This window comes from Urocitellus parryii, chromosome 9 (genome assembly GCF_045843805.1).
Source record: "Urocitellus parryii isolate mUroPar1 chromosome 9, mUroPar1.hap1, whole genome shotgun sequence".
NCBI lineage: Eukaryota > Metazoa > Chordata > Mammalia > Rodentia > Sciuridae > Urocitellus > Urocitellus parryii.
In genome coordinates, this window is record NC_135539.1 from 45,457,323 (window position 1) to 45,466,902 (window position 9,580).

The window sequence follows — 9,580 nt, forward strand, 5'->3', positions numbered from 1 at the left end:
TAATAAAGTCAAATGTTTGAATGATAACCAGTTAGATATAAATGGTAAACAAATTTTTATTCTTTGATATTTTTTGGTAAAAAACAAAATTTATGACTCAGTCTCCCTCTGAAAGGCAAGCCCTGAAATGATTGAGAGGCTCCAACCCAGCATGCAGCTTCAGAGTCAGCTGTGTTGACAGAGGATCAGGACTGCAGGGCTCACACCAGAGTCCCATGGGGGCACAGGGAATGTATGGACAGTGTTTTCTATAGGACCTGGAACCCTGGTCTGTGCAGGGATGAGAGGGGTTGCTGGACAAGCAATTCAGAGGGCAGGATCTTCATCACACATAGAGAGGCTCTGAGGCCTTGGGGGCATATAGAGGGTTGAGGAGGGGAGAGGGCAGGACTCAGGAAGTGGAGCAAATCTGGCTGGTCTTTGAAGCCACTGCAGGCTCCGGTGCCTGGCTGTGCACCAAGGGCTTGCCTTCCCTCAATGCACTCAACCCATGGCCTCCACAGCCAGACCTCATCCCTGCCACAGCCCTGGGATCCATAACCTGCAGGCTAGCTGCTCAGGTACTTTGGGCATGAGATAACTCCATGTGCAGGCCAGAGAGAAGCAGAGGGCCATTCTAGAAGCATGGTCCTCAACAAACATTTGCTTTACTAGAAACCCATGTGCACACTTACCATGCAGCATGGGGTACTTGGCTCCTGGGCAAGAACCAGGATGTTCTTGGTTCAAGAACCAAGGAGGTCAGCCCACAGAACACCTGGACCATGGGATCACTGCTTGCCATTGCTGTTATCTGGGAAGCTGGGCCCTGTCTGATCCTTTCTGCTGACCAGGACCCAGAGTGTGGCTGGTCCATAGATGACCACCTGGCCGTCCTGGTTCAGAAGAAGACCAGGCAGCCTTGGTGGTTGTACATGGCCTCGCCCACAGTCAACTAAAATCACAGGCTGGGCTAGTGCTCTGCCACCTCCTCCAGGCAGGGATGAGGGTGTTGGGCTTCGAAGAAGTCTGAGAATTACCAAAAAGTGAGGCCAGTTTCCAGTGACCTTGGTAGTAGGCTGATGAGGACATCATGGCACTGGTGCTTGTGGTCCAACACGGGGGTATAGCCCATGTACAGGGCAAAAGCCACCAGGGAGAACTACACAGTGGGCCACAGCAGCTGCGCCATCTTCCCACAGAGCTGCATCTGGAAGAACAGCCAAGAACAGCATGCACTACATCCCAGAGGAGGAGTGTCCACAGAAGGAGGAAAGTCTGGCCTCAGTGATGTTGGCAGGTCTCTCCCTGCACATTCTCTCCAGCTGCACATAGACCAAACAGTTGACCCTGCTCCACTCTGGGTCTCAGACGGCCAGGAAGTTGGGGCGCAGACAACTATTCATGTACTTGGCCAGGTCCATCAAGGACTAGCTCATGGACACCCCAAACAGGAAGGTGCCCAGCACCTTGTAGAGGACAGCCACATCATTATTGGAGAGGGAGTGGGAGTAGAGGCCGTCGGTGCACACCAGGAAGGCTCTCTCTGTGGAGACCAGGATGATGGTGGCTGTGATGGTGACCATAACCATGAGCCCATGGTTCATGGTGTCTGAGCGGTAGGGGCATTAGATGGAGTCATCTTCGCAGTAGAACCGTCACTTGTATGAGGCTTTCACCAGTGTCAGGATAGCCCAGGATAGAGTCACTCTGCTCCATGTCACTGCTGGGTCTTTTCCACAAAACTCAGCACACATCCCAGGGCCACAGGGTCACAGAATGCTTTTAATAATAGGACAAACAAAAACAAACCTATAAAAAGAGACATTTAATAAACAATTATAATGTGCATATTGTAAACTTCTTGACATAATAATACCTCAATAAGTGAACATGTATGCCATGTTACTGGATAGAAACATAGTTTGGTAAAAAAAATCCTTTTCTGCTTTAACATATTTCAATGCAAATTAAATTAGAATCTCAGTTTATGGTGTTCTAAATAGAAAATGAGTTATATGTCTGTGTATGGACCATTTGGCTCATCCAGGAGAAACTGATAAGTGATAAAGCAAGCAGCATGCAAATGTGCCACATAATACTATTTCATAATTCAAACACCATTTGTTTTTGTCTATATTAATATCAATGTAAATATATATCTTTGTAAGTGAAGGAAAATTTTGTAGGGAAACTCAGACAATGATAATTTTTGTCTGTATACATCTTGGTATGGTTTGACAATAGAGTACACTCCAATAGTACCTCTAGAACTGCCTCTTCCTAGACTGCCTTAGATCATCTGTCTCCCCATAGACTGACTGATACTGATCACTCTAGCATGATGCTCAACTGAGCACTCCAGCACCCAAATGTCCTGGTGCCTCTCTTGTCCACCCTGTGAGTTGGTTTTCCTGCACTCTCACCAAAATACCCAACAAAGTACCTAGAGGAGGAAAACCTTGTTTCAGCTCACAGTTTCAGTGGATCAGACAATTCTTGGCTGACTCCATTGATCTAGGCCTGAGGTGAGGCGGAACATCATGGTGGAGGGTGGAGGAATGCTTCTCAACTCATGGCCCCCTGGGAGAGAGAGGGAGAGAGAGGGAGAGAGGGAGCTTCACTGGCCAGGGACAAAATATAAACATAAAAGCTCACCTACAATGACCTGCTTACATTCTAATAACCTATAATTGTCACCCATTTTTTTCTTCGAATTATTAACCCACCAAATGCATTAATCCTCTGATTAGGTTACAGCTCTCATGATATACTCATTTCACCTCTGAATAATTGTATATTGTCTCACACAGCCCAGCCAGTGGCGGGATGGACCAAGGCTTACCCTATTTAAGGACTCCCCCACAGATGGAATAGGCTGATCAGGGCAGAGCCCAAGCTCCAGCGGATGTAAGCCAGTGGTGGGATGGACCAGGGTTTACCCTGAACTTGCAGTTCAGAGGGGTGGATCAGGCCTGGGCCTGACCTCCCCAGGGTTCTATGGGTGGCAGGATGGGACTTGGCTTACCCTTACCCAGGCTCCCATGCCTTGGCTGATCAGGCAGGAGTCTGAGCTCCAGAAAGTGTTCCCTATGGGCAGAGGCAGTCCTGGGTCTAGCCTGAGCTCTGGTGGGGGTCGGCTGGTGGCGGGATGGAGCCAGCCTAACTTGCCTTGCTCTCCCCGCTGTCAGCTAGGCTGACCTGGGCTGGGGCTGAACTCTGTTGGGTATCTTCCTGTAGGCAGAGTCAATGCAGGGAGGAGCCTGAGCTCTGATAGGCATCTCACATTGGGCGGAGTCATTCTTGGGCTGAGTCTGAGCTCAGGCAGGGGTTAGCCCAAGGCTGGAGGGCCCTGTGACTACCCTCTGCCTGGGCTGGCCTGCAGTTCGGTGGGGTGGATCCAGCCTGGGCATTATACCTCCTCAGGGGTGCTCCTGTGGCGGGATGGAACTGTGCTTTCCCTTTTCTAGGCTTCCGTGTTGTTGGACATGGCTGATCAGGCATGAGCCTGAGCTCTGGAAGGTGTGCCCCTGTGGGCAGAAGCCATCCTGGGTCTGGCCTAAGCTCTGGTGGGGGTCAGTGGTGGCAGGAAGGAGCCAGGCCTACCTTGGGCCAGGCTCCTACGCCTGTCAGCAAGGCTGACCTGGGATGGGGCTGAACTGGCAGGTGTCTTTCAGTAGGCGGAGTCAGGGTGGGAAGGAGCCCAGAGGTCTGGCTGGCATCTGACAGTGGGCGGAGTCATTCCTGGGCTGAGTGTGAGCTCAGGCAGGGGTCAGCATGAGGCGGGATGCACTTGTGACTACTCTCTGCCTGGGCTGCCACCTGATGTCGTCTTGGAAGATCTGGGCTGATCTCGAGGTCCCAAGAATGATTGCTGATGAGCGGAGGCAGTCCTTGGCGGAGCCCAAGGATCTATGGGGCGCCAGGCAGTGGTGGGTAGAAACTGGGCCTTCCCTGGGGCCCAGCCTCTGGGAAGAGCTGGAGCCCAAGGTAGGCCTGGCTCCATCCCACCTCCAGCATGGTGTGGCAACCTCATCTGGGCACTCCCTAGGCTTCCTCACTCTGCTCCTGAAACAGCTCGCCAGGGGCCTTTTAAAAACAAATCCAATTTATGTAGGATCTATCCAAGGGCATCAATGAATTCTACTGTCATGTATAACTAATTAAAGCAAATGAAAAATTTGAAAAAAGTAGATCAGCCTTTAGGACTTTGGTCAACATGTGGCCAGAATAAAGTAATCTTCAATACCATGGAAAAAAGCAGACAGACCAGGTCATCCTAGAACGTGAAATTTTCCAGTGATTTTCCATCTTGCTCCATATAAAACCCAAACCCCTATGAAGGCCCACAAGGACCACTGCAAAGTACTTATTCCACAGCTTGCCTTGGGAGCCTGCAGGGCCATGCCATCCTCCTTGCTGCATTAAGGCTCTAGTGCCTGTCATTTCCTCTCCAAGGGTGTCATCTGGATTCCATGAGGGTAAGGATAATGCTCCCCAGAGCCCAGGATTGTGGCAGTCACACAGTTCTCATCATGGTGTTTGAGGTTCTCTGCACTGTGGTGTAATTAATAGATTGCTTACCCACTCATCTCTTTTCCTCCATTGGATATCCCTGAGGACTCCTCATCACCGGAAGAATAACAATTATTCTGAAACCAGCATGACCAAACTACAGATTCCAGATAGGGATCATGACAGAGGATCAGCAGATCATGACCATACTCAGAAAACCAGATAATCACTGGGATCTCGTAATGGTATGCAGAAGCCCACAGGCATGCTCAGGCTTGGTGCAGTTGCCCACAGGTGTGCTCGGGCTCAGTCCTCCAGGAAAAAAAGCCTTATGAACAGGAGGACAGTAAAGTAACCCTAGGAGGTTAAGGAAAGGCAGGGTATTTAGGAAAAACTTTCTCCACCAGATTGGTGTTGATTCTGGAAAGAAGAGAAAGATGACAGGAGCATGTGGATGCACAAATTAATATGTCTTGTGTGTTAAGAATAAAGGGCTTGAGCCTGGTGTCCTGTTACATGGAGGCTGAGGCAGAAGGATTCCAAGTTCAAAGCCGGCATCAGCAACTTAGCAAGGCCATAAACAAGTCAGTGAGGTCCTGACTCAAAAAAAAAAAAAAAAAGGGCTGGGCATGGGGCTCAGGGATTAAGATCCCCAAGGTTCCATCCCCAATAAAATAAAAATAAATAATGTGGTTGAACCCAGAGAGGAAGATCCCATTGAAATTCATTCAAATAGCTATATGTAGCACTCAGACGTTGTTCTCCTAAGTGTTTGAGGTCCAAGTAAATAAAACTACGAAAATAAAGAATCACATCCTAATAGGTAAAGTATATTCTTTCAGAGAGAGGCCAGTGTTGACCAGCTATCTACTTTCCTCATTTCAATCTCTATAAAAATCTTACTTCCAGAAGGTATCATGAGAGAAAAAAAAAGTCTAAGGTCATTTTGCAAAATTAAGTCACAAAAGTGTACATATGTGAGGTGTGTGTGTGTGTTTATATTTTTTATTTGGTACCAGGGATTGGAACTCAGAGGCACTCAACCACTGAGCTATATCCCCAGCACTATTTTGTATTTTATTTGGAGACAAGGTCTCACTGTGTTGCTTAGTGCCTCACAGTTCCTGAGGCTGAATTTGAACTTGCAATCCTCCTGCCTCAGTCCCCTGAACTCCTGGGATTACAGGCATAGGCCATGATTCCCAACACCAAAGTATCATTTTGGAAAAAATAAAATGTCATGGATTTAGCACCAAAAGGTATATTCACACAGAGAACTGTAATATCAGAAGGGTGACAACTGGGAACAGAGGGACAGAACTCAAAAGAGAGATCAGGAAAGACTTGCATAGATAAAACACTTGATAATGTCACAAAGGTCACATTTCCATTATTTGGAGAAAGACAAATGATTCCGTAAAAGGTAGTGGGACCATTTTGAAGATGCCTAATGATGTAGGTAAGAACATGAAATCCAATCCCTATCTCAATATGTCCAACAAAATAAACTCCAGATGCTCTGATACACTAAATGTATAAATCATCAAAGTCCAGGAATGAAAGAAATGAATGTTTACACAATAGAGGAGGATTTCTAAACCTCAATGTGGAAAGCAAGAAGGCAAAGTTGGTTACTAATGCGTGTTTTGTATGTATATGGAGGTGTATGTGTGTAGGGACATGTACACACATACACCGGCACAAATTGCTCTTGTCCTTTGGTGGTGTCAAAATAAATTTTTGAAATAATCAAATTCATACAGACAGGAAGTAGAATTATGCTTACTGGGATGAGGCACAGGGAAAAGTGGCAAGAGAGTATTTAATGAGGACAGGTTGGATTAGTGAGTAGAAAAGTCCTGGGGATGGACAAATATGATGGTGATGGCTGTATAATAATGGGATTCTCTTTGGTTCCATAGAACCAAATCCTTTTTTAAAACATAACATGTTAATTGTCTCATATCATGAACATGTACAACTGCAGCTGTGTTAACTTTTGTTTGTAAAGCACCATCTATATTCTTTTTAAAAATATTTTTCTTAGCTGTTGATAGATCTTTATTTTATTTATTTATAAATGGTGCTGACAATAGAACACAGGGCCTCAGACATGCCAGGCAAATGTGCTTTAGCTGAGCTACAGTCCCAGCCCAAATGGTAACTTACTAAAAAGTGTGTCTGAGTTATAATCATATAGGAATATGCATACAGATATGTAAAAATATTTTTAAGAAATAAAACACTAGAGGGGATGGGGTTGTAGCTTAGTGGTAGAGTACTTGGCTAGCATAGGAGAGGCCCTGGGTTTGATCATCAGCACCACATGAAAATAAATAAACAAAATAAAGGCATTGTGTCCAAATACTCCCCCCCCAAAAAAAACTAGTAAAAATATATTTTATATATGCATGTAAAATATTACAATGAACCACTTCAAGGTAAAATTTAAAAATTTGCCACAGTAACAATGAATGACATTGAAATTGAAATTCTTGGGCTAAAGGTAGGCATGCACTTTAAATTTTGGCATATTTTCTGAAACTTCTCTGCAGAAGAGTTATTGCAATTTTACATTGCAGTTCTCAGAGCTTGACAATTCCCTTTTGCAACACTGTTGACATTAGATTTTCTCACTCTCTTTACTCTTTGTATTTGATAGGGAAAAACACACATGTACTTTATGCTTCCTTTGGATTACCGTATTGTGTCCTGGAAAGTCATCTCGATTTGTGGTAGGTCATCTTTTGAAAACAGTCGATTTTGGGTTTTCCCATTTTTGTCAGCTGTTTGTTTCTCCTTATTGACACGTGTGAGCTCAGTATGTGATTAAGCTCTGGTGTGTTGTGCAGATACCCACAGGAACATCACAAAAATACTGTTTTCTAGCAACTGGCCACAGTTTTGCCTCTTGCATGGAGCCCTTTGGCAGCGTGAAAATTCTGGTGCTTCTTCTGCATTTGCAATGGAAGTCAAGAGTTTTCCTAGCTCAAGCGGGTGTCTGCCAGTGGACAGAAGCAGTCCTGGGCAGAGCCTGGACTGTCTGGGTTCTGCAGTGGCAGAATGAACCCAGGCCTATACTGGGCCCGGGCTCCACTGCAGATTGGCAAGGCAGATCTAGGTGAAGCCTCAGCTCCGGCAGCGGTTGGCCGGAGGTGGGATGGACCTGTGGCTATCCTGTGCCTGGGCTTCAGCCACAGATCATCCTGGCAGATCTGGAAGGGATCTGAGCTCCTGAGGGTGGCGGGTAGAACCTGGACCTAACTTGGGGCCCGGCTCAAGGTCAGAGCTTCAGTTGCAGCCAGGGTTCGGCCAGTGGTGGCATGGATGGGGGTATACCCTGGGCACGGTTGCAAGGCAGATTGGTAAGGTGGTCCTGAGCCGAGCCTAAACTACAGTGGCAATCTGTCGGGGATAAGATGAACTCTGACCTACCCTGTGCCCAGGCTCCTGTGCCCTTCTGGCAAAGTGAATCTGGGAGGAGTCTCAATTCTGGCAGAGGTCAGCCAGTGGCTGGATGTTCCAAGGTCTACCCTGGGTGAGGACTCCCACACAGGTGGAAGAGGCTGATCAGAGCAGAACCCGAGCTCTGGCGGATGTCAGATGGATGGGATGGACTCGGGCATATTCTGAGTTCGGGCTCGTGGTGCAGTTCAGCAGGGCAGATCAGGCCTGGGCCTGACCTCCACAGGTTTCTGTGGTTGGCGGGATGGAACTTTGCTTACCCTTGCCCAGGCTCCCTCACAGCTGGCCTTGGCTATCAGGCATGAGCCTCTGCTCCAGAGGCTGTTCGCCTGTGGGCAGAGGCATTCCTGTGTCTGACCTGAGTTCTAGTGGGGGTCCGCCAGTGGCTGGATAGAGCCAGGCCTACCTTGGGCCAGGCTCCCATGTTTGTTAGGGAGGCTGACCTGGGTTGGGGCTGAATTCTGGCAGATGTCTTCCAGTAGACAGAGTCAGTGAGGGACTTAACCTGAGCTCTGGCTGGCATTTGACAGTGGGGGGGATTCGTTCCTAGGCTGAGTCTGAGCTCCAGCAGGGGTTAGCCTGAGGCGGGATGGCCCTGTGAATATCCTCTTCCTGGGCTGCTGCCTCATGTCCTCGTGGGAGATCTGGGCTGATCCTGAGCTCCCAAGGATGTTTACTGATTAGTGGAAGCAGTCCTTGGCTGAGCCCAAGGATCTAAGGGTCATCAGGGGGTGTTGGGTAGAAACTGGGCCTTCCCTAGGGCCCAGCTCCTCAGCAGAGCTTGAGTTCCAGTGGAGGTCTGCAAGTGGTGGGATGGCCCTGGGCCTACTGGGCTTCAGGTCCTGCATAGGTTGTTGAGGAGCACCTGGACTGTGTATGAGCTCTGAATGTTGTCTACCTAGGGCAGAGGCAATCCTGGGCAGATGCTAAGCTCCAGCCAGTGTATGGTGGTGGCCAGATGAACTCGGCCTAACCTGTGCCAAGGCTCCCCTGCAAATCTGCATGGTGGATCTTGAGGGAACCTGAGCTCCTGCTAGGTTCTGTGGGTTGTGGGAAAGATCAGGGCTTACCCTGTGCTCCCCCTACTGCTCAGGTCATTGAAGCTGATCTGGGCCAGTAGTAAGCCCTGGTGGGTGTCTTTCTGTGGCCAGAGCATATCCTGGGCCATGCCTGAGTTCTGGCAGGAGTTTCAGTGGGCAGAGGCAGTCCTGAGCTCCAGTGGGGTTGGGGGGTGTGCGCAGGTTGTCCGGGCTGAACCTGAGCTCTGGTGAGGGTCTCAAAGGCTTTATGGACCCTGGAATACCCTGTCCCCTGGCTCCCAGGCATGTTGGCAATGTAGATCTAGGTGGAACCTGAGATCAGATTGGGGTCAGCTGGTGGAGAAATGGACCCTGGGTTACCCTGGGTACCATCTCCTATGCAGGTCGGTAAGGTGGACCTATGTGAGACCTATTGGCTATAATCTTCCTAGAAAAAAACAGGAGGAAAAATCCTTCATTGAGAGTTATTCACATTAATCTTGGCAAGGATTTCTTTATTTACCCTTTCTTTCTTTCTTTCTTTCTTTCTTTCTTTCTTTCTTTCTTTCTTTCTTTCTTTCTTTCTTTCCTGATACAACATC

At 48.0% G+C, this 9,580-nt stretch overlaps 1 pseudogene; it reads right to left on the reverse strand.

Moving 5' to 3' along the window:
* Nucleotides 1-880: 880 nt before the first annotated feature.
* LOC113176813 (phospholipid phosphatase 2 pseudogene) lies at nucleotides 881-1,679 on the reverse strand (annotated as a pseudogene).
* Between the last annotated feature and the right edge of the window lie 7,901 nt (nucleotides 1,680-9,580).